At 45.9% G+C, this 25,120-nt stretch overlaps 1 protein-coding gene across 7 annotated transcripts in view; it reads right to left on the reverse strand.

Moving 5' to 3' along the window:
* The window catches only part of HPCAL1 (hippocalcin like 1), an 80,450-nt gene extending 59,679 nt beyond the window's left edge, over positions 1-20,771 (reverse strand). For 4 of the 7 annotated variants that reach the window (XM_054514290.1, XM_054514289.1, XM_054514286.1 and 1 more), the window contains exon 1: positions 4,627-4,881. The gene's annotated coding sequence lies outside the window, so the exon portion shown is untranslated. Of the gene's footprint in view, positions 1-3,929; positions 4,015-4,626; positions 4,882-20,718 lie in introns of those variants that run through there. The other 3 variants (XM_054514288.1, XM_036380144.2, XM_054514287.1) reach the window with 3 other exon arrangements.
* Between the last annotated feature and the right edge of the window lie 4,349 nt (positions 20,772-25,120).

The raw sequence follows: 25,120 nt of genomic DNA on the forward strand, positions 1-25,120 counted from the left end.
CCAGGCTGTGCGGAGCAGAGGTGAATGAGGAGCGGCGCGGAAGGCTGGCGAGGACGGCTTGCAGCAGGCCCACGCCTGGCTCCCAGCCCCCTGAAGGCATTTCTTTTCCTCCCTCCTCCCACCGCCGCCCCCGACTATTCTAAAATGACTTTGCATGAGCCACATGCCAACTTCTAGGCACAAGGCACCATGTATTTCCTTATTCCATGCCCAAGCTATACCATCCGTCACGTTTTTATTTTCAAGAGATTACAAGAATCTGGAGTTTACACACAAGGGACACACAAGTACACGCTCCCACTCCCAGACAATTCGTGTGAAATGCTTCTTGCACTTCCATTGCTGGGAAGTACGTGCCCAAAGCAGGTATACTGCATGGTTGGGGAATCAAAAACAAACCCCTTTGCCACTCTGACTAGTCCACCAGCTAATTCATTATGATAAACCCATTGTCCAAAACAAAAACATTATTTAATTGCTAAACCAGCTGCCCAAGTTTAGCTGTTGCTCTTGGCAAACATATCAGGATCTCAGTACGCCTGTTTTTCAGCAAGTATCTCCGTAGGTGCAAGCCATGCCTTCCTCTCTTGAAGTTTCTGTCACCAATCCAGCGTTTTCCAACCCAAGCACATATTTAAGGGGATACCATCAGCTTAAACACCTCTCTGAATGCATTAAGATTACAGCGACTGAGATACTAGCAAGCATCCTTCTTTTTTTCTCCCCAGCTGTTAAACATGCAATTATGAAGCTGCACTCTTCCCCATCAGACAGCCTGATTTCCTTTAAAAACAGAGGGCAGAAAAAGAAAAAACGTTTAGAACATATTTGAAGGAGTCACCAAAAAACTGGTAGAAGCTCTCAAAGGCTGATGCCTGAAGTGTATGCAACTACAGCTATGTCTAAGGTTTCTTGCTGCTTTTTCAAGTAGATTTTGCCCCTTCAGACAGGCAGCTCAATCACTGGGGAAGACATTGCATGCAAGGGAAGAAAAAGGCTGGCCAGGTTGTAGCTGGCATCTTCTGAACAGAATACTGCTTGGCATGGGTTTCCAAGTATCTCAACTAACACTGATCACCAGGGAGAATTCCTTAAATTACTTGCTACTCTGTTTGAATTTAAAAATATACACACCTACAGGACAAGAAACACTGAAACAACCCAAGTAGCATTGCCATTTCTTTCACACTGGTTACTCACAGGGATCTACAAACCTACTGTGCAAATGATAAGCAGCATTTCTTAATAATAATAATAAAGGCATCTTTCATGCAGTGCAATCCAGAAGAACTGCCACATTTCTTAGATTACAAGACTGATCTGCCCTCCCCCCCTCAGCTCCTGCCTTCTAATTCCATCACAATCAGAGCAGGAGAATGCATAATTCATCCTGCGGTGGACCCTGTGGGTCTCCCAGTCATTAAGCAACACCAGACTTCCAGAGAGGTCACATTTCCAGGAGAGTCAGATGAAAATTCTCTCCTATCCACTGAAAGACTCTGAGAGGTAAAGTAAGGAACTCCTCATAGGGCATTTGCCCTCACTGTTCAAGGATTCACAATTACTCTGCCAGCAGAGCATGACAACAGACAGAGGATATCTATCCAGGTGAGTAGAGAAATGCAGAAATCAATGGGTTAATTAGCAGGTTAGCAAAACAAAACCGACTTGTGGAACCTTTTATGCAGCAAAAGACTGATGTAGTGAAGATAACTGTTTGCATTGCTTATACTCTCCGGCTGATAGAGGGTTATTGGAACAATGGAAATTTTAGGCACTGATTGAAAACAAGTTCTGTTCATTAAAGCTAAACTTCAACAATTTTGCAAAAGCAAATCCTTTCATTATCCATGGGTAGGATCACACACAACACAGTAACACAGTTAACACAATGTAAGATAAGCCTCTTGCTAAAAGAAATTTAACTTGTATCCTAGTTAAGCTCAATGAAGATGCAGATACTGGACACAAACAATTTTCTAATACAGATAATGAAAAAATAAACCAATCCCATATATAAAAAAGCATCCTAGGAATATGGTGGAAAACATTTAAAAAGAAGAGTCCATATTTCTTCCATTAACTGGAAAACACAATGCATTTTTTCCTGAATCTGACCTAAAAGTCATGCTTGAAGGAAATTCCAGCAGTTCTAGGGAAAAGTGTGAGATCCTCTTCCCATGAGTATCAGTGCATCTTGCACAAGCAAACAGCGCAAAATCATTGCTTACAGTTTCACATCACTGAAAGGGAGCAAAAACCCCAACGATATAGAATTTTAATTCACACAGCCCCTTTGGTCTACCAGCAGTCTTGTCTCCCCTGTGTCAAATTAATCAACACTCAGAAGAATGTTGCCTTGCTTGTAAAAAAAAAAAATCACGTCACATGTGGATTTTTAATTGCAACATTTCTAAACCCAGATCACATGCTTTCTTTTTTTCTGCTTTTTTTTCCTTTTTTTTTTTTTTTTTGTGGAGTCATAATCCAAGTTTAATGTTGTTTAGGCTACAAATTAATCTCTATCCCCCATCTCCCAACAACTGCCCATGTTACTTCCATGGCCATGAGATCGGGTGGTAGATTGGGGGCACCACAGTGCCAGCTGCGGCGTGCAGCGAGCAAAGCATCGCCTGCACCGAGAGAGTGGCAGCCTCATCTGAGAGCTAGAAAGGTTTGTCTACACAAGTTCCTGCCGGTCCAAGCAGCCAGCTGCAAGAGCAAACCCCACTCCAGCACTGTAGCAATTCCCTGAACAGGCTAAGCTATGCCAACAAAAGCACTTTTTTTGCCAGCAGAGCTGACTCCTCAGCAGAGCTCCTGACAGTGTTGCAACAGCCACTCGACAGTGGCACCCATTTTTTCCCTTCACAGTTTCCTACACTTCCACCTCTACACAGAGAAAGGCAAGAAACAAGGAAATGCAGAGAATAGGTGTGAGGACAAGGTGATGCTGGCTGGCCAGCACCTCCTCACCAAACCTAAGGAAAATGTGAGATGATCTACCTTCTTCCCCAAGCACCACCACACTGCATGAAGGCAAACACACTCTGCTCTAAGATCCATTCACCTGAATCACAGGGTTCCCCATCCAAGCATCTGAGAAGAGTTGAGGGGTCAGGAGTTGAGGTAGACACTTGGCCCTGGAACAAGCACTGAGGCTCCTCCTGGCTCTGCTCCCTGGCCCAAAGTACCCAACAATGCTGGTGGACTCCAGCATTGACGGCATGATATCAGTGGCTGCTGAAACAGTCCCCCAGCCTTTGCTCAAATTTCATGTCAGGCAAGAAGAGCTTTTGAACCTAAAATTACGACAAATGTCTCCCATTAGGAAAAACAGAAAATATTTTGGGGAGGGAGTGATTGTTTCCTCCTTTCTTTCTCCCACAGAGAAAATCTGACCTTCCTATCAGATTTTTACTTGAGAATGGGATTACAGAACATTGCTCTGCTATAGTGCTTGACTACAAGTATTCCTGTGAAAAAGCTCAGGATTTTGTCACGTAGGTATAAATCACCCAGCTATGAGCAGGAGACACAGACCTACTGAGCACCCAGCTGTTTTTCTCAGCAAACCTTTCATTCCTGACAATGCATTAGATGACCTTTTCCCAAACCGAGCAGGAACTTATTTACATAGAAACTTTCTTGTAAACACACTTGCCTTGTTTTATTTCTTATTTCTTGCAATTCTCCCTACTTCGGCAGCTGGCAGTGTGTGCTGGAGCCATGTGCTCCAGCAGGTCCCCCAGCAGCCTGATGCAAACCGCGGCTGGCAGATGCCTTGGCTGCCACAACCTCACAGGAGTAGGGAGTCCCCCCTTGCCCGGATTCCAGGGAACTGGGGTGACCTTGGCCGCAGGCACCCGGCTTCCAGCACAGCCCCAAACATCTCTCAGGCGAGGAGACAGACAAAAAAGCCAACTCACCAGAGGCAAAGGCCAGCATTTTTAAAAGGCCGATTGGGAAGGTTGACAATAGGAAGTCCGGGTCTGTAGGAGTTGACTCAAAGGGCCCTGCAACATTCATGCGTCGGGAACTTCTCCGGGTAAACCATTAACCACCATAAAGCAGAGCTGCGAAACGCCCCTCACCATCGGGGAGGCTCTCACACAGCCGAGCACACACGCGGGCTGCACGGGGATATGCACACACAGATGTACAGATATCCATGCACCCACAGACATGCAAGGACACAGACACACACGGCTTGGGGTTTTTTAAGGCCAGGGGAAATGCTGGCAATTCCCTCCGCTCGGGGCGAGGCGAGCGCTGACACCGCAGCCCCGCGGCGGCAGAGGGGGGATCCGCTCGCATTCCCCGGGCGCGAAGAGGGCGCCTGGATCCGCTCCGCATCTCCGGGCGGCGAAGGGAGCAGCCGCCCCGCTCCGCGCCCCGCGGGGATGTGAGAGATGCGCGGAGCGCCCCGCGCCCACAATCCAGACAGGACGTTCTGAGCCCTCTCTCCCCGAAAATACCCCCGCCAAAAGCCGGAATCTCCCCCTTCCCTCCAGCTTCGCTCTCCGACAGTCGCCGCGGCAGGAGAGAGCGCGCAGACCGCCCGCAACCCCGCCGAAGTTTCCGCGCCGCTCCGCGGGCAGCGGCGGAGCAGCCCCGGCTTCTTACCCGGCTGGCGGAGCGGGGTCCCGGGGCGGCCTGGAAGCGGCGGCGGCGGCGGCTGCGCGGGGGCGCGGCGGCTTCCTGGGAGCTACAACTCCGCGGCGGCGCCCGGGCGAGCCGCGCGCCTGCGGAGCGGCGGCGAGCGGGGAGGAAAAGAGGAAATGAGCGGGAGGCGCATTGGAGGGAGGGAGGGGGAGGAAGGAGCCGTCGCCGAGGGACCAGGGAGAGCGAGGGACGGAGCGCAACTTCCCCGGCGGGGCAGCGGGCGCGCCGGGGGGCGGAGCGCACCGCACCGCCGCTCCGCGGCCGCCCCGCGGCGTGCGCAGCGCCCAGCCCCGCGCTGGGGCCGCCCGCCGCCGCCGCTCCCGCCGCGCCGGACACTTGGTATCGCCCTGCCCGGCCCTGCAGGGCCCCGCCGCGGGCAGGAAGTGCGGGGCCGGGGGGGCAGCGCGGAGAGGGGGCTGCGCGCCCGCGGGGAGCTGCGCCCGCCCCGCTGGCGCTCGCTGCCGGCTCCACCGGCACCGCGGGCACCGGGAGCGGCCGGGAAAAGTTCTGATTTTTGATATTGGAGGGTTTCACCACCCCCCCCCCTTTATTTTCTTTTTTTTTTTTTCTTTTTTTTTTCTTTTGTGGTTTTTACGCCCTAAACAAACAAGGGAACGCCGGACAGGGACCTCTCCCGCGGCCGCAGCTCGCCCCAGGCCCTGCACGTATCCCGTAGCGCGGCTGAAGGTGCCCAGTGCTTCGCTGGGTGCGCGGGGACGGAGGGAGGACCGCGGCAGCGGGAGCCGCTTGGAGCGGGTGCTGGAAGAGAGCGCAGCCCCTTCCCAGCACATGGACCCCACGCTTCCCTCTGAGCAGAGCAATGGGACAAGCCCCCTGCCGCCGCAGTGCCCCCATCCCGTGCCGGCATGGCCCCAGCAGGGTGGAGAGCGGCACAGGTGAACTTGGTGCCGTCGGCTGAGTCCGGACGGGTGCCGTCCCTCTCGCTGGAGACAGGCGCCCACCCTTCGGTCACTGTTCTGTGCGAGACATGAACTCGCAGAGCATCTCCCCGTACCCCATCACAAAATGGAGGGGATTTAGGGATTGATGCTAATCTGTTTCCTGACGGAGGTGATTGGAAGCATTGCAGAGAAATACGGCATGTAGCATAAAGTGAATCTTCCTGTTAGGATATTCCTCCCCAGCTGCCCCCTCCCAGCTCCTGCCCAGCACATTTTCAAGTCAAAAATATATGGAGAATTTAATGTAGTTGTCACTGTGCCTTATCGGTAGCTTTCACTCTGCCTCCCCTTATAGGATTCTCCACAAGCACCTTCAGGGCTGTCTTGAGATAAGAACTGAATAGAGCTGAAATCAAGGCCACACCGGGAAAAAGATACTAAAAGATTAGGTGACAAAACGGGGGGGGGGGGGGGGAAACAAACAGAAAAATTTCCAAACCATCAAAGCAGTTTTTCAAAGCTTATCTTTGCATTAAGTCCAACAGATTTTCATAGGGACAGGGGAAAATGAAAAAAAAAACAAACCAACCAACCAAAAATACACAAAGAAACCAAACCTTTCACACGTACTCTAAAGCTGGAATACCTTGAAACTGGATACATAGATGCAAAGAGAAGAAAATGTTACAGAGATTAAAATGTTACTTAACAATAACCATTTTCTCCAAGGCCCTTCAGAAATAGCTGAACCATCCTGCCTGTTTAAAAAGAAAATAATAAAAATGTCAGCCAAGGAAAAGAACAAACTTGGAAACTAAAGCACCTGAACAGTTTAAACAAGAAGCAACTCAACCAGGAACATATAATGGAAAACTCTATCTAACCACCAGTGCTGCCAACTTCACCTGCTTGAAGCTGGATTCTCCTCTCAGGAGACACGTGAGTAATGCCCTTGATTTCCCAGCAAAGCCTTCCCCATGCCAGCAGGCACAGCTGGACTCAAGGATGGGGCTGTGGCTCCGGCCGTGCCTCCCCAGCTGCTCTGCCAGCCGGGGTGCTGGCACAGGTGACAACACCTCCCTGCCCAGGAATAGGTGGCAATGGCACAGGTGACCCACTTGAGGCCTCCTCCAAGATTTATAGCCCTCAGGCTCATGTCTGGCAAGAGAAAACAGTTTATGGTGCTCAACCCCACTTTCATTATCAGTGTGGTTGTCACCCGCAGCAGGTTTCCCTCTGTGTGGCACTGCCCTGTGACCTGTGGTGGGCAGGTTTTGAGATGAGACCTGCAGACCTCATTTCTGGGGCTGCAGTGGCTCTTCTCCAGGCTGCCCAGGTTCAATGGGTGTCTTGGTCCCTCTGCGAGCCTCTCAGGAGCCCTGGGCCAGTCCCGAGTCGGCAGACACCGGGGGGCAGCCCCGACACAGCGAGGAGACACTCTCTGTGTGTGCCCCGAGGGTGCTGAGGGCACCTGGGCTGGGGGGAGACACTCTCTGTGTGTGCCCCGAGGGTGCTGAGGGCACCTGGGCTGGCAGGGAGACACTCTCTGTGTGTGCCCCGAGGGTACTGAGGGCACCTGGGCTGGGGGGAGACACTCTCTGTGCCCCGAGGGTGCTGAGGGCACCTGGGCTGGGCGCCTTTGCAGCACAAGAGACACCAGAGACATCGGTAGAAGAGAAAGGGCCGACTCTTAGCAGGGGTTAATCCAAGGTTTTATTAGGATCCCAAGGAAGCTCCTGCACCTCAGGGGGCCTCCTGCCGAGAGCCCCGGGAGATGGGCCAAGGTCACATTTAAAGGGAGGTGGAAACTAAAAGTAGATAACATTTTACCAACCAATAAGTGACCCTAAGGGATGGGTACTGGGGGATAGACATATAGGACAGCATATGGGGCAAGGCTTGGGGGGCTGACTCCCAGCCTCTGGCTGATCACTCGACGACCTGGACCGAAGCTTCTGGATGGAGGGGATGGGATGCTGAGTGATTGACAGAGAGCCAGGGTGGGGGTTTGGGGATGATCTCATCCCAGGAGAGGGATAACACAGGTAAAGGGAGGGGGGTACAGTCTGGGATAAACCATTTAGGAAAAATATGGGGATACAAAACAAAACTACTTCAAAGTATTACAAAGTATAAAAACTCACTACAACAAACGGGGATTGGCAGCTGTGAGTACTGTGTTCTGTGTGGGGGGATCCTCAAATGGGTCTCTGTGCTGCTCTGCACCCTGCTCAGCCCAGCTCTGAACGTGTCTGTCAGGAACTGCCGGCGTTGGGAGTCAGGGACATTCCATGGGCAGTGGGTACTTACTTATAAAATGCCTGTGGCTGCTGCTCTCTCCAGACCCTCTAATGTTATGTGTATTATCCCACAAGAAATTGCATAAACACTGAAAATAATTCTGTATTCTGTATTCAACAACTATTGGGGAACACACAACAAGATCCAAATGAGATGTTGCTATTATTTATGCCCAACTTCTTGCTTCAAGAATCGCAGCTTTCCAGCATGCAAGCTGGTTCACTCCAGATAGACAGCCAATCAGAGAAATACCACCAAGATGACAGATGATTTAGAGTCTTAATGCTTGCTAAAGATCAATTCCTAAGCTACAGAAATCCCTGGGGAAATTAAGAAAAATGGCCATAGAAAGCTGACAACTGCTCACAAACAATCTGAGATGAAAAGAGGCTGCAGATCCATTCCTACAATGAGTTTGTGAGGGCTGCTTCTCCCCTCCCAGAAGAGCAATGGAGCTGGGGAAGGATCTAGAAAACATGTCTCATGAGGAGCAGCTGAGGGAGATGGGGTGTTTAGCCTGGAGAAAAGGAGGTTCATGGGGGACCTTATCACTTCCTGCAACTACCTGAAAGGAAGTTGTAGCTAGGTGGATGTCAGTCTCTTCTCTAGGATAATAAGTGGTAGAGTAAGAGGAAACAACCTCAAGGGAAGCTGCTAGAGAAAGTTTAGATCGGATGTTAGGAAAAATTTATTTATAGAAAGCATTGTCAAGCATTGGAATGGGCTGCCCTGGGTGGAGGGGTATAGTCACCATTCCTGGTGGTATTTAAGAGATGCATGGATGTAGCACTTAAGGACATGGTTTAGTGGTGGGCTTGGCACTGTTAGGTTAATTGTTGGACCTGATGATTTTAGAGATCTTTTCCAACCTAAATGATTCTCTGATTCTGTGAAAACATTTGCAAAATTGGTCCCACTGGGTATATTTGGCTTATTCAAAGTTCTTCTTTTGATGGGATGTGTTTGCTAAGCCTATCTGTAATAATCCCATGATGACCCAGCATGGACCTTCACAAACTTAAATCTAAAACTGCTTTGGCATCTCACCTTTTGTTTGATTTTTCTTTCTGCTTTTCATTCTGTTTCCACAGTTAGGAGTGAGAAACAAAGAGGGATTAAATTTGATTCATTTGCATCGTTCCAACTATGCAGAATTTGAAGATAATGTGTGATTTTTTTTGCTGTCTGGGGTTTAATTATCAAAGGATTATATGGAAACTAAGGTATTTGAGGTGTGTGGCTTTTAAAATTTCTTCTGTAATAATGTGAGCCTCATAAGGCTATTGCTAATCTTGAGTTACTATCTGCCTTCCTGTGGTTTGCCATGATTAACTGGAGGAAGAGATTAAAGTGGTATTTACCTTTTTTGAGCAGTTTATCGACTTGACCTGGCCAGCCCAGCACCAAAGAGCAAAGGAAGAAAATGCTGGCAAGGATTAAGGATTGAGGTCCTCTTTTCCCGTTGCTCTTCTGATATCTGCCATGATTGTTGGGATGGAAAGCACTGGTGGTGTGCTGAAGGTGACAAAGTGCTCCAAACATGGCCAGGCATCTGGCAGGGGAGGCTGTTGTGGGTCAGGCTGGCTCTGATCTGCCTCTCCCAGAAGAGCCAGGACTTGCCTCCTCTGCAAGCAGTGACAGCCAAAAGCATGTCTTCTGACACTGAGCTGGGACATCCTGGTCACCCCCACACTGCAGACCTGGAAGCACACAGCACTTCCCCAAGGGAAGCTTCTGGCCAGCAGCTTTGCCTGGGAAGGAGCTCCTACCTGGCTGTGCCATCTGCAGAACAACGCTGCAGGAGAGGCTGGAGGAGCAGCCCTGAGGCCCCCTCCATCACAGAACTTCCTCACAATGTATGTTTGATGAAGAAGAAAGCAACTTTTCAAAGGACAATGTAATTGTTTTTAAAATCCTCTTTTAATCTTGTTTTTGGAAATCCCTTAATGAGGGATCACTTTAAAGAAATTCAAATGAGAACAGTAATGGAGACATGAGCCTGTGTTATTTACCTGTGATAAAACCAAGCTGGTTGGCAGGTGCTTGGGGAAATAAAAAAACATAATATCAGAACATTATTTTCTTTGATAGATTTTGAATTCCAGTGATAAACTGATGGATGCTTATCTATAAAACCTCTTATTTTTGCTACCAGATGCTGGGGCTTGAGCCTTTGCCCCCTCTTTGTTTAAGAGGTTTAACCCCTCTTTGTGCTCTTTTGCATTTCCAAGTCAGACCAACCAGACAAACATAACTTGGGAAATGCCAGCTGCATCCATGGTTCTTATCTTCTGTGCAGGCAAGCAGCATCACCTGAACAGCCAGAGCTAGTATTTAATGTACTACCCAAACAAATATGCCAAGGGGTTTTGCCAGTGTTCAGGATCACAGAAACTGGGGAGTGAAAAAGAGCAGGTAGACTTTTACAATTTGTTTTCCTGTCAAAGCAAGATTGTTCCCTGCAGTATTTTCTAGTGTACTTCCCTGGCCTATTTTAGATGACCTTGTAGGATGGGGAGAGGCAGGAGAAGGAAATCTGCTAGCTACCTCTGAAGGCGCTTTGTCTACTTTAACTAATATAACATAAAGCAAGGGAAAATGAGTGTTCAGAGAATGTAGCTACAACACAATATTTAATGTAATTTTTGCATGCTTTTTCATCTCCAGCCTACTTACTATGCCTACCACTATGCCAGTAACATCAGATAGATGAAAAAAGAAAGTAACAAAAACAGTGTCAATAGTCCACCTTTGCATGATTGCTCTTCTTTTCTTAGCATGATTGTCTTGGGTGCTTTCTTCCCCTGCGAGGAAAAATAAATGGCAAGAGCTGCAATGACTGGCAGCAAGCCTGAGAACAGCAGATGTGAGCCTGCACAGCTGGACAAATACAAAAATGTACTTTCTACCTACATTTGTATTAAGGTTACCCCAGGGATACCCCAGTGCCTATGGGGGGGCCTCAGTATTTGAACAGCCAAAGCCATCAGGCACATTTACATATATGAGAACACTTGGTATGCTTTTCAAAGTCAAAAAGAGCAACAATTAAACCAACATAAAGGAAAATTGGCTGCGTGGTTTTTCTCTCCCATAATAGAAAGACTGAGGGTGGAGATATTAAAAAAAATTAGGCTTGACAGAGGTGAAGAATTTATGAATTAAACTGACACATTTTCATTTAATTTACTGTTGTCTACCCATTTATTACATGGAAACCTAAAAAGGACCTGATTTTGCCTCCCAGGCTGCAGTTGCTATGTCAGACACTAAAGTTAGGTGTTTTAGACAAGATTTTAATATTAAAGTTTCTTACGCAAAAAGAGAAAGACTTTGCTAAAAAAGGGAAATGTAAAAGCTTCACTTCTCGCTATGGTGCTTTGCTAGAGATTTTCACTCTGGGGTTTGCTACAATACTTGCTGGGAATCATCATCAAACAAAGTTTGGGGCCAGGGGCATTTTAGCTGTATCTATTAGCAAAAAAATTGGAATTTCCTACACTCCTTAGCCTGCTCATGATTATTTCCAGTTGCATCTACCAGCAGCCCTGCTGTGCCATGGGGTCTCTGCACAAACATATCCACCATCAGGGCAGAGCCACAGGGCCTTGGGTGTCTGCCCGTGATACCCTGGCATTCCCACCTGGGCTTGGCATTCCCACCCAGGCTATTTCCTCATGCTGGCAGCAGCAGCAGCAGCAATTTCTAAACACAAAATGACATGTCTAATTTGTCTGAGCAGAAAATAACAGAGAGCCCTTGAAATGGATGAGTTCCCACAGAGAGAAGTAGCCATTGAACAACTCATTTCTGTGAGATGTAACAGTGAACTCTGGTTTTGTCATTGAACATGGCAAATTTATGCTGAGAAAGGGGGAATAGAGTAAGAAGACTCAAGTGTTTCACTGCAGCAGAAAGTACCAATGCTGTTACTCTTTTCTATTTTGAAACACAACTGGAGAATGCAAAAGTCAGAAAATAAGTATGAAAAAAACACTGATGTGTCTAAATGAAAATTAGTTTTTGCCTTGCAAAGCTTTTCTAAAGCCAGGTATTTTTTTTTTCAATCAGAGCAATGAAAAATAATATTCTAAGTCTGGTGTTTCCCCACAGCAACTTTCAGTTTTGCTGAGACCACTTTTTTTCATATGGCTGAACAAAAGAGAAAGATAAAGAATTCTGAGAGCACTTCCTGGGATGCTGGAGCCAACAAGATGGTGCTGTAGTGACCTTCCAGCCTGCATACTCTGGGACATCTTCCAGAGCCCTGCAAAAGCCAGGGCATTGCACTGGCAGCAGGATGCTGCTTCCCCAGCACCCTGGGGTTAAGGGCCTTGGCACCATGTTTGCACTTCCCAGCCAGGGCTCAAACCTTACTGCTGGGCCACCCATGTCCTCATGCTGCTCCCATCTGCATGAATCCACCCTGAAATACTAATTATTGACATTAATTCCCACACTTAAGGTGGGCTTATAGAAAGATGGGGGCAGGCTTTTTAGCAGGGCCTGTTGTAGCAGGACTTGGAATAATGGGTCTAAATTAAAAGAGGGCATATTTAGACTAGACAGAATGAAAAATGTTTTACGATGAGGATGGTGAGACACTGGCACATCCACCAGAGATGTGGTGGATGCCCCATCCCTGTAAACTTTTAAGGGCAGGTTGGCTCTGAGCAACCTGATCTAGTTGAAGATGTCCCTGCTTATTTCAGGGAGTTTGGCTAGATGACTGTTAAAGGTCCCTTCCAACCCAAATAAATTTGTGGCTCTGTGAAAACAGAGTGCCTCATAAAGCAGCACTTCCCATGGGATTGAGGTCTCCTGCTTAGTACCTGAAGGCACAGCCATGTGGATCAGTCAGTGCAATTTGGAGAAAGTCAGTTTAATTTTGGCACTGGCAGTGGAGCACTCTTGTATTGCTCATGTTGGTAATTAAGAGAAAGCAAATCACAGGGGAGGACACTAAAAGTATTAATTAACAACATTTTCAATGAGAAAAAAGTTAGTAATTTTGGAAAGGTTGCTTTATGCCTGAAGAAAGTACTGAAATAGGGTAATCACACTGTTGGACATTTGACAAATGCACACTAGTAAGTAAATGGGGGTATTGATTACACATTTAGATAATCACCAGATCCTCCATGCTCCTGCAGGCATGTCCTGATTCTCCTGCCTCAAGCTTTGACTTCAAATAGTGAAAACCACACTTAATTTCAAGCATGCAGACAGCCACATTCACTCCCTGGCCTGAAACATCCACGTGTGTTTCCCTAAAGTGAGTGCCCAACAGGGGACCCCCCAAAGCTGCAGTGGCCAGTCTGGGGCAGGCACAGGGCAGCAGAACCCCCAGCTGGGGCTGCTCACCCCAAGGGATGTGACAGCCAAGGGTAGGGGACTCCTGCTGGAATGGCAGGACTTCTCCCCAGGGCTGGCTGCTTTCCAGCCTTGCCCAGCATCCTGCACTACCTTTGCCACAGCACTACCAAAACATGCACTTTTTAAATAAAGCCAACAGAGAGAGAGGCAGCAACTTTGCAACTAAAAAAAAATCTCACAGTTTCCATGGATGTTTGATCACCTTTTATCACAACACAAACCATGAGGCAATCTGCTTCAAGCAGAGGATATTTTCCCCTCTCCAAACAGATAATAATCCAATAAAAGAGCCCACTAGCAGGATCCTGGACAATGTGTGACACTGTATTATTATCAGCATCCCATTGGTGTCCTGGCAAGGTACAGCCATGCTCAGCTGATCCTCCTGACAGCATTCAAAGGCACAAAGCTTATTGGAGCCACAGCCGCTCCTCTGAGCTCCAAATGCCATGCAAATACCACCAGATTTTTTTATATTATCATTATACCAGGTGTTTCATATCAAATTATATCCAGGCAAGTAAGAGAAATTCAGTTATTTACTCCATCCTGGTGGTATCTGAGCAAAATTTATTCTGACAGAGGTTTTAAAGGCATGCATTTATGCTGACAGAAACTGAGAAATAATTAAGAGCATCTAATAAGTTCCTAAACCAGATGTATTCCTAGAAGTGTTGGACTGGGTCACCTTTCCTGTAAGAGTTTCAGCACTGATTAATTAATACACAGTTTGCCTTCAACTAGGCAAAGAACATGTTTCCGGCCTTCCACACATGAGCTCCCAAAAATGACACAACTGCTGCTTTTCTTTGGTATCCTGTCAGAAACAGCCAGCCTTTAATGGCACATAAAATTTAATTTTTGATAACAAAAAGATAAATAAACAAATTACACTGGCAAGGGCAGAAAGCAAAAGTAGGGACTCTGGAGCTTTTGGGGTCTTCCAGTGTCTTCCTTTTCTGGCCTCTGTTAATTATGTTTTTCTTTCAGACTGACAATGCATTTTTCCACTGGAAACAAGGCTGCTTGTTTTGAGTCATCACTGCAGGAACTCTCCTGTTGTAGTGGGGTTCTCTGTGCCTGGCATGGGTGGCAGCCACCCCTTCCTCAGGGAAGATCCCATCTCCCATTGGTGGCATTGAAGTAAAAACACAGACATCCTATTAATAGCTAAACTGTAGACAGCTCCAGATGTGGAATTTGGTTTCTGAAATTACAGATCCAACCAAGCCAGTCCTGAGCCAGTAAAATTCAGTTGTGTTTCCTCTGACTCATAACTGTTTTTTCAGAGAGGTTTTTAGCAAAATTTCTTCAGCAATTCCTCTGACTGACTCATACTGAAACACCAAAATCATTATTAAAGTGAAATCATAGCAAAGGGTGTGGGAATACTTGCTGTTTATCAGTTCAAAATGCTTTAAAAAACGTTTTTTGCTATGAAACGTGCTTTGTCCAATAATTAAGTACTCTATTACTTACAAAAGCAAACAAAAGTCTGTCATATAAGGCATAGAGGAAGTTTAGCACTTATAAAAAAAATTTAATGCAAGGTTAATTTATTATTCAATAAGCCTTAATTTATCCTTCTGGCACCTGTGTAATATTTGTGCTCAGCATCCCACCCGCTTTCATTCTGAAGTCCTGTCCATGACAGTGGGAAAGAGGATGCTCAGTGTGCAGTAGGAGCTGTTCAGATGTCCCAGGATGAGCAGTGGTACAAAGGACACAGCTGTGAGCAGGGATTCCTGATCATGGGAGCAGAAATAAATGCAGAGCTGGGGGCAGAGGTGTCCTCACAGCTCCCCTGACAGAGCAAAGAGGTGGGAGAGAGGAGCCAGGCTAGTTAGCAGTCACTGAAGGCTCTGTTCCTGGGGAAAAACTCCAAACCTGCTGTGGCTTGCCTCTGCCAAAGGGAGATCTGCTGCAGGTTGAGGGCTGGCATGGTGCAGGTGTCACTGGGGGTTTGCAGCATGGAAACAACAGCCTGATGGAATGCTGTGCCTGGGAAGAATGGCCTGGCCCCAGCTGCAGTGGGAGCCCCACCAACCCACCCTGGGCTCTGCAGTGCCATGAAGCTCAGAGCCCTGTGGAGGTGGACCTCAAAGGTGTGTTTTGGTGGAAAAAAATGTTGCAGCAGCGATTTGTTTGCTTTTTGAATTAAAACTCAAACTGTTGTGGCAAAAGAAGGGACTGAAGAAAATCCCCAAGTCTAGGAGCTCATATTTACCTTCTTACCAGCTCTGCAGATACTTAATTTGAATGTTGCTTCATCTCCTGTCTCCCTCATGTATCATCACTAATTAAAGTACACACTCTGCATTTACCCAGAGGAGGATGTGGGAGGCAGAAGAGGCTCAATCTCATTTGCTGCTGCTGCTGTGCTGCCTCTGCAGAGCCAAAGGCAGGGAAAGCAGCATCCTGCTCACAGCCTGGCAGGGCAGCACAGACCTTCCCCTTCTCTGCTCTGGGTGGTGGGAACCCCCAGTGTGTGAGTGCCCTTTCCAGAGGAAAGGGTCCAGTGAAAGAAGGGGCTGTAACTCCCTGGGAGGATGGGGTGAGCCTGTTGAGAGCAGGAGCAGCACCTCCATGTGGGCACATCTCCCCACACACCTGCTCTGGGGACTGCTCAGGCCTAGCTGAGCCAGCCAGAGGAGCTGTGCCAGTAGCAGCCCAATGGTTTTGTGATTTGATGCCTCCAGAACCTTCAAATATTCCTACTAACTTCCTGCTCAAGTGAAATTCAAACAAAGCTTTATGATTTATTTGGACACATCTTCCCCTGCCTGCATTCCCAGAGATGCCTTTCCCCCAAGAATCTGGCCATTCCCAAACACACATCCACTCTCCCTCAGTAGCAAAATGAGATTGCTGACTTCTCCCCAGCTTCTGGTTCCAGGCTAGAAAGCTGTGTCCTCTGCATCTCCACTGCACTCCAGCTGCAGCTCAGCCCCATCCCTGCCAAAATGTGGAGGTGCTTTTGGCAGTGCTCAGCTCTGCAGCCACCCTGCTCCTCATGCTCACAGCAGCCCCACCTGCCCCACAGTTCTACAGGTGGCATCAACCTCTAACAGGGAAAGGGAGACTTTAAAGCCTAAAAAAGCCAGGGAGGGAATACAGAGAATTTTAGCCTCAGAGATTATCTATACCTCAAAAGATTCAAGAAGATGGTGTCAGAGGAGAACATGCTGAACTCAGTGTGTTTAACATTTGGACAAAGTCTTTCCCTTGTCCCCATCTGAAGTTCTCTGCTCTATATGAGTGAAATGCATCCATGTCCATAAAAGCTATGGAAAAGCACTGCTGAGAACTTCTACAGCTCTGAATAATTAATTCACAGAACTATAAAAAGCTACAAGGGAATGAAATTTAGAAAAATCTAGTTTTAGGATAATTATAGTTCAAACCAGGAGAGCACTTGGACCCAAGACAGATGCATTAGTAGGACAACTGAGCATAGTGGGTCCAATTCAGACTTGGCAGAATTGTATAGTCTTACAGACAGCTCCTCCTGGGGTGGATTCAGCCCAGGGAGAGAAAGCAGTCCCTACCAGATAACTTGATGAATTGAGAAGAAATCTACAGTAACATCTCTTGGTAGGGAAAGCATGAAAGAAAGGAGCACAATTGTTTCAGGTTAACATTCATGCCCCAGGTGTAAATAGGGAGTGATATTTTCTGAAATATTTTGTTACATGGTAGTTTAACCTGTTTCCCTTCTACTTCAACTTCCATGTCTACTGAGTATTCCTGAAAGTGTTGGACTGGGTCACCTTCCCTGTAAGAGTTTCAGCAGTGATTCAGCACATTGCTTCCACCACCATGTCTACTGTGTTACCACTAGTTCATAAAATCCCAGGTGTTTTGCAGACCATATCACATGTAGGCTTTTTTCAAAGCCCCAGATGCTGGAATTAATGTGTTGCTTGCACACACAGACCTTCAATTTCCTAACCAGTTATATTTCCAGTCTATAGTTTTCATGGCACGTTTGAGAACATTAACCCTGAGCCCTGAGTCATCAGCAAGCAAACACAGAAGTTTTCTTTCATTTTCCTAAGTTTAAAGCCAGTCATTTCTGTGCCCAGTTAGATGTTGAATCTTTGGGATTGCCCATTTAACTCACCCCTCTCAGGTAGGGAGATGGGGCATTTTTATAGTTTGTGTGCTAACACATGCAGCCAGGCTGTGTACTTGGCATGTTTTAATTGAGTGCTGGAGGAGCCAGTTTATGGCAGATATGCAATCCCAGAGCCCTCAGCATCTCACAGATCTCCACAAGACTCTACACAGGATCCCCCAGACCAACTCTGCCTTTATTTGCTGTTTTCTGGTAAAAGAGCATACCCAGAGAGAGGCAGGAGTTTATTGCTTTTCCTTAGTAACAGCAGCAGATCACCTGAGAATTCAGTTTTATGCAAGCCAGAAGGGGCAGGCTGCTCACAAGGTGACCAACAAGGAGATTATCACTACTTCAGAGGAGCTGTTTAAATGTCCAGTGTCCTGTTTGGCACAGGACCAGGCACTTCCAGTCATACCTCCTGACTGAGGACATATGTGAATTGGCAGAGGGTCTGTCCTGTGTCAGCTCCTGTTCCCACAAGCTCCCTGCTATGGCAAAGTTACTGGGCACTGCCTTAGCACATTATCAAACAAGGACTCTTTTCATAGTGGTGAGCTGTGATTTTCTAGAGACTTCATTTACTAAGAGCATTGGTGTCTTCCAAAGCAAAAGGCTCTCCTATATGCCATTGCCATTCAATGTGCACAAGAGGGGTGTGTACTATAAGCAGATATCCTCTCCTTCATTTGCAAGTGCAGGAGTTATTTGACTCGACATGAAGCAAATGGAGAAAGGAAGGAAGAATTACTGGATCAGCCAAAAATGCATCCAGCTCTGCTGTGGGCTCCTGCTCCAAGGGGAACAAAATCCATTTCTCTGAAACTCAGCTTTTTAGGGCTCTAAAGTGGGTGGCAGGTAAAGCATCACATATTTTTCCCTTGTGTCTGAAAACATTAGGGTCAATTAAAGGGAAGAGCATCTGCTGAGGGTTCAGATGATGGAGAAATGGAAAGTATGCCTGTAAGCTTTTGGATAAAGCAAAGCAGGTGGGAGCTGTGGGCAGGAAAAGGGCAGAATGACAATTGAAAACATAGATGTTCTAGTGTGGATATAGTAGGAGAAGAGCCCATGCAATGGGAAATTACCCTTCCCCACCAGACAGAGTGATGTGCTGGGTCTTAAGGAGTGGAGCTTGGAGAGAGCCCAGCTGCCAAACAGGGGCAGAAAACACTCCAGGAGCAGAGGCTGACTGAATATGGATTTAGCCTAAATATGTGAAGCCTGAAGGGAAATACAATCCCCCATCTACTTAAAATGTTGTCATAAATGGATGCCTACCATAAGCAGGAGCAATGAGCTTGAATTAAAGCAAGCAAAAATTCAGAGCATGAATGGGAAAAAAAAATCCTGCAGGTAAGGACAGCAGTTAGGGAGATTGAAATTTCCATCATCCTACATGCAGGTCAGACAGGGGGTGGTTAGAAATGATGAAGTGGTACAACCTACCTTGAGGCTGGAGAAAAAATTAAATGAGCCCTTGTGACTCTTTCTAGCCCTGTTCTTCTGTGATTTATCAGAGGATTCACAGCAGCAGTTTTCCACATTTTCATGGTTTAAAAATGTAGTTCAACACTGCAGTGGAGATACTGGGAGAAAGTGGAAGCTCCCTTGTCTAAGACACCTCACCACTTTTGGAGCAAAGCCCCCATGAAATCACCAGCAGGCTTTGCTCTGGTCTCCTCTGGAGCTGAGAAAGCAATGCTCATTGCTTTTCTCTCCATTTGTGTGGAGCTGAAATATAAACAACAAATTACAGATGGGTCAAAATAAGAGCAGAGTTTCTGTTCAGCATCCAGGTTATTTAACTCTTTCCATCATTTCTTGTCAATCTCTAAGTCTCTTCAAAATCAAGATTAAAGAAAACCCCCTCAAATTCCTGTTCTGGAAGTGCCAATGCCAAGCTGTTCACTTTTGTGAATTTGTTCTGCTTTTGTAGCAGAAATTATTCACAATTGAGATTCACATGGCCTTTCAGTCTCCCGGAAACTATCATGAATATATTGGCTCAAGCCTAATTTCTTCATTTGCTTTTTTGCAGGCAAGGAGCCTCCTGCTGCTGAATAGCATGGTGGGTTACAGGGAAGGACAAAGCATCTCAAAGGGTGCTTCAACTCTTCACAGATACACACTTTGAAAGGACAAGGGAGAGAAGTTAAAGATGCAGCAGGAGAATCAAACAAGACATTTTCATCATGAGGGTGAATAGTCCAGCACTGGATGTGTTATCCGGGGAAGCAATGTTTTCTCCATCCTAGAGTTTCAAAATTCAGTGAAATGTGGACAATATCACCTAACTTTTAAGTTGGTCATACTGTGATCAGAGGTGGGACTAAGACCTGGAGGACTGTTCTATGATGCCAACAGAGTTAAATCAGAAACTTCCTACGTGCCAGCAGAATTTCCCATACTTTTTCAGACCAAGAACATACTTTTCCACTGTATTTACGTTGCCAATGATTAGGGTGTGTCTCCAGGCTGCCCCAGTCACACCCAGTGCCACCAAGCAGCTGGCCCAGGGCTTGCTGCTGAATCTGTTCCACACCACATCCTACCCCTCATCTCTCCTTGTCTCACTTCTCCTGCTGGATTTTGTCAGGAGGCTCATTAATAAGGACAAACATCTCATTTCCTTCCTTTGTTTCATGATAACAGAATAGATACATATATCAATATGGTCTTTAAAATAAAATTCAAATAAAAGAAAAATGAACACAGTTTCTTTCATTGCTGTGCCACTGCAGCATGGGAGAGAACAATTTATGCCAGCTCCTCTCACTTTCTTATAGCATTTGTTGGGGTTTTAGGGCCAAATGTCAGCCAGAGAAGACACACCGTAGCAGTAATGGCTGTAGTCAGAACAATCTCAAAATGCACTTTGCAAATACTGAAAAGCATTCTCTCTATCTGGAAGAAGAAAAAAACCCCAGTGAAATCACCAGCATGTTACTCAGATCAAAATGAGGACATATTTTCATGTAGGTTTTGCTCACAACAGATTTTGCTTTCACTGGATCTGCTGGATGTCTACCCATGATTACAGGTCACCAGGAAGGGCAGGAGCCATTTTGACTTTCAGAGCCTGGGTGATTTGGCAAAATAGGGCTATTAGGAGATGACTGTCTTGTAAGCAAGCCAATTTTAGTGCAGCTCTGGAAGCTCTACACTGATGTAACCATGACATGGATGTAAGGAAACCACCCTGTCTTCTTGCAACACTTTTCTGCCTATTAGCTGGACAATAAATTTTTAGGAGTATTCTATTTCTTTGCATAGATGTCAGATGCCTAAAGCCAGGATGATGTTTAAAACCGGAACTTGGTTAAAGCACTAAAAATGTGAGCAAAATGAACATACCTTTACATCCACCATTGTAAAGGAATGTGCAGGGCTGCCAGGGCTTCCATCACCTCCATGGTGGGGCTCTCCTGAAAAGAGGGGTGCTTGGTTGTAGGTGGTGCTAAAAGAGCCTTTCTGGCTGCTTGCATAGGCAAAGGATGGACGAGACAATCGATCTGCCTGGATTTAAAAAGACAGATTTATGAAGAATAATTGCCTTCTAACTTGGCAGACAAGTGTACTGCCTTGAAGGGACTCACAGCTGTGTCCTGTTCTCATGGAGTTAACTGAGCTCAGAAAAAAACATTTGATCTATTCTTCCTGCCTTAATTCAACATAGCTGAGAACCTCCCAGGATATTTCTATTTGAATTGCAGCAGGCTTTCCATTTTGATGTGTTGGCAGTGCATATCTGTCACACTGATGGAATTTTCTACATGGAAAGTATCACCAACACTTACAGTAGACAGTAGCATATAGATCACCCAAATGGCTGACTGTGTACTGTAGGAAAAGCAAGATGGGCTACCTTAAACTATTAATGCAGGTTGCCTTGAGCAACATGAGTTCTGCAGCCAGAATCCCGGATTTTGTACCATTTCTGAGCTAGATTGACAGCTGGCATTTAGCTTCATTTAAAGCTAAGCCACAAATTAAGTACATACCAAATAGATCAGGCAGCAGCACCACTCATGTTCATAACAACCTTCTAAACTTCATCTATCATTTCCTGCAACTCTGAGAAAGATGTCTGGCTCTCACCTTTTAAAAATACAGATTTTTCACTTTTAAATTTCATATTTGCTCAGTACTTGAACACAGCTGGAAAATTCCTGCATAACCTTCTTTCCAGGGAAGAGGAAGAGGCAAAATCCCCTGCAGGGGTATCTTGAAAAGTGACCACAGAATTAAATGAGTAATACAAAACCAATGAGACTAGAAGAAGAAAGTAAATTTCATCTCCAAGCTGAAGCTTTTTTCCTTCTCTCTGTATTTCCTTCTCTCGACACAGTGTTGCTTCATTAGGCCTATGTTGATGGTATCAGCAGTGAAAATGACATTTATAGAAATATGATGCAGCCAGCAGGAGAACCAGTTTGCAAACCCTCTCAAGTGTTACCTATCTGCCCTGACTCAGACTCCAAAGCTCATGATTTATATTCTTTTACTTATATGAAAAACATGAGTAAAGTTGTAAAATCATATTTACAAGGTAGATCATTAGTACTCAAAGAAAATGTCCCATGGAAACTGTCTTCAGGAAAGTGTTACTTTGGGATGAATCCTAAATTCTCTGGGTATGTTGAGCACATTACTTCTCCACTGAAAATGTGTCTCAAGGCTGGTTTCTTTAATGCAGACCTTTGCAAGGCAAGGAAAAGCCCATAGTGATAATAATAATTTATTGAGGGAACTATTAATAATACAAACAATATTTGTAAGGCTCTGTCACATGTAGAGGGACCAAGACATTGCCCAGGTCCATGTTAGGATTCTGATCATGGCAACTTCTCCCTTCACTCTGCAGGAAGGAAACCCTGAGCTTGGTCCCAGCTGGGGACTGAGGCTGAAGGGGACAGGGCCAAGGAACTGCTCTGTTTTAGTCTCAGTCCAAGTGCAGGTGAGGCAGCACTCAATATGAAATTTACATTAATATATTGTTAACAATAAGTGGTTACATTATGTGTTTCTGCTAAATCCAGTATTTGAGGGTTTAAAACTTGCCCAGTTTTAAAAGTAAGACCCCAACACACTTCTTTGTATTGATATGGTGATCGAAAAGGACAGTTTAGGCCATCTCTGCCAGAAAAGCATCTCCCTGGAGGGAAAATTTTCAGTCTTGCTTGAAATAGCTGTTCATTTCCCTAAATGAGAGGCCATCCAAAGGTCTGTTTCATGACCTGCATATTCAATTTCTTCTGGCACTCACAAGACATGCATATACTAAATGCATGCAGATCTCAAACAAGGCTTCAGGAAAAAATTTCCAAATGAGTAAATTCAATTAACTGATTTTGCTCTTACAAAACCATTATTTTTTTAACAGTCTACAAACAACCATTCAGTGACCATGGGATGGCTTGTTTTGCATCCCATCAAGGTGGTCAAACTCAGGATGTAACTGGCAGCACAGGAGAGGTTCCTTCCGTGCGGGAATGTCAAAACTCTACTCAAGAGAGGTCTGAGAGCCAACAGCCCCTCAGTGCTGCTCTGGGGGCCTGCTGAAACTGCTCAGTGGTCTTCTGGCCCTCATTCCCCAACAAGGGTGCACCTGATCTCCCTGCAAGGTGAATCACCTTCCACAAAAGCCTCCTCAGCTAGTTTTGAGAGCACTGATCTCATATTGGAAATGTACTGCTCTTGCAAATGTTACCTCCAAAAAATACTTTGCAGAGATTTAAAGCTACTTCTTCAAACCAAGACTGCATCAGTCATTTACAAATGAAATACTGCTGCTCACATCTCCCTGCACTGAATGGAAGCACAAAGCACTCCACACCCCAACCCCCCCCATCCTCCTTCCTTCATGACTCACTGCATCCCTCACTTCTTTGCCAGCTTTTCACTTCTTCTCCCAGCCAAGGTATCACACTCAGTCTGTGCTCCAGCTGCAGGACTGTCCCTTTCCTGTGATCAATGCCCTGTGTCTACCCACAAATTTTAATACCTGTCTTGTCCTTTAATTATGTCTCTGCATCAACCCTGCTCAAATGCTGCCAACCCTTCACAGTCCTTTCCTCGAGGAGAAAAGCAGACCCTTAACCCAGATGGCAATGAGTTCTAGGGTTCAGCATATATGGGGAATGGTTCACTTCAGTTTTAGCATAGAAACACACAGAGCTCTATTTTCTGCTGTCAGGGTTAATACAAAAGGCATTAAATTCAGTCTATCCTGTCTCCTGTACTTCCCTCCTTCAAAGTGTCACGCATCCTGCAGTATGATGTGCTCTGCCAATCTGTCCCAGTTCTCTTGATGAGGCTTGGAAAAGCAATTCATTCCTTAGCTGATATTATACAAGATATTAGAGTGTTCTGAAACATGTCTGCCAGCATTTTGATGGTATTGTTCAGACGCTATCACTAGAGACTCATCTGCTTAATATGGCAGCAGTGTTCCTCTGTGGTGGCTTGTCCCACACAGTGCCTGAGGAGACCTCATACTGGAATGTCTCAGTGCTTTTCTGCTTCCCTCTGATGCACTAGCCATCATCTCTTGTGTGTGTGAGGCACCTCAATCACCTCTGTGCTCCACCCCAAAGCAGTCCTTACCTCATGGGCTGCTTCGATCTGTGAATCCCTTCAAACTCAGCTCACGGAGCTGACAGCAAACTTTCACCTTCTCTGTAGGAGGACATTCACATTTTAATCGAGGTTATTTCCAGTCCATTTGTTGGGGAACATGCTGAAGAAACTCACCCATCCTGAATTTGATCTTAGAAGGTCATATGTTCCATTGATTACCAACCCACCTGCCTCCCCACTGTCTTCTCTTGCTTCATATCCCAGCTTCTTACTGTGCTTTTTACCCTGCTCCTATTCCTACCATCCAGATTACCCTGTCTATCTCTACATCTGTTCTCCACTTACTAGTCTGTCTCCACCTGCTTTTCACAGCTTTGCCTTATGCATCCATATGCCTGAACTGCAAGTGTGGCATTCCTTCATCCTTGGCTCCCATGCCCGATTACAGAGGAAGAGTTCCTGAGATTATGTTGGGCTGGAGCCTTAAGTCCAGAGATGAAATCACCTGAGAACTCACCCTCAGCACCATATATCTAAAGTGTAAGTGAAATAGTGGGTTTTGGGTGTTTTTAGAGGTTTATGTCTTGGCCAGATTTGAGGAGAGGGAAAAATGAAAACTGATCCAGTTGCAAATCAAACCCTCCTACTGAGCTTCATTTCCTGCTCCAAAATGAGGCACTGCAGTTCAGACTAAAGAGCTCCAAGAATTCTGACTTAAGGAAATTAAACTGGTTAGTGTCAGGCTTTTTCCAAATGTGATGGATCGAATTTGCTGAAGCTTGCAAAGCCACCAACCTCTGGGATAGGTAGTATAATATGTCGTTATTTGGATTCAGTCTTATTTGACAAGGCAGAATCAACTGAAAACAGGAGTTGAGAAAGGAAATTGTTTAGTATTTCTAAATTCACACAGCTGTGAAAATTTAAATGTTCTTCTCCTCCAAGAGTCTGGAATCACAGAGAAAAGGTAATGAAATACATGTTACTAGTAATAATATTCGTATTTAGTAAAATAAAAGATTAGACACTAAACAAGGTTTATCTCAAGTGCCATTAAAAAAAGGTCACATTTTGGTGCTAGCAGTCATCTTTAGCCCCTTTAAAATGCCCAGTTACAGTTTCTGAAAGTAGAAAATGCAAGATTAAGTTAGAAGCTGATGGAAGACCTTCCATGGTC

The sequence above is a fragment of the Molothrus ater genome, chromosome 3 (assembly GCF_012460135.2).
Source record: "Molothrus ater isolate BHLD 08-10-18 breed brown headed cowbird chromosome 3, BPBGC_Mater_1.1, whole genome shotgun sequence".
Classification (NCBI taxonomy): Eukaryota; Metazoa; Chordata; class Aves; order Passeriformes; family Icteridae; genus Molothrus; species Molothrus ater.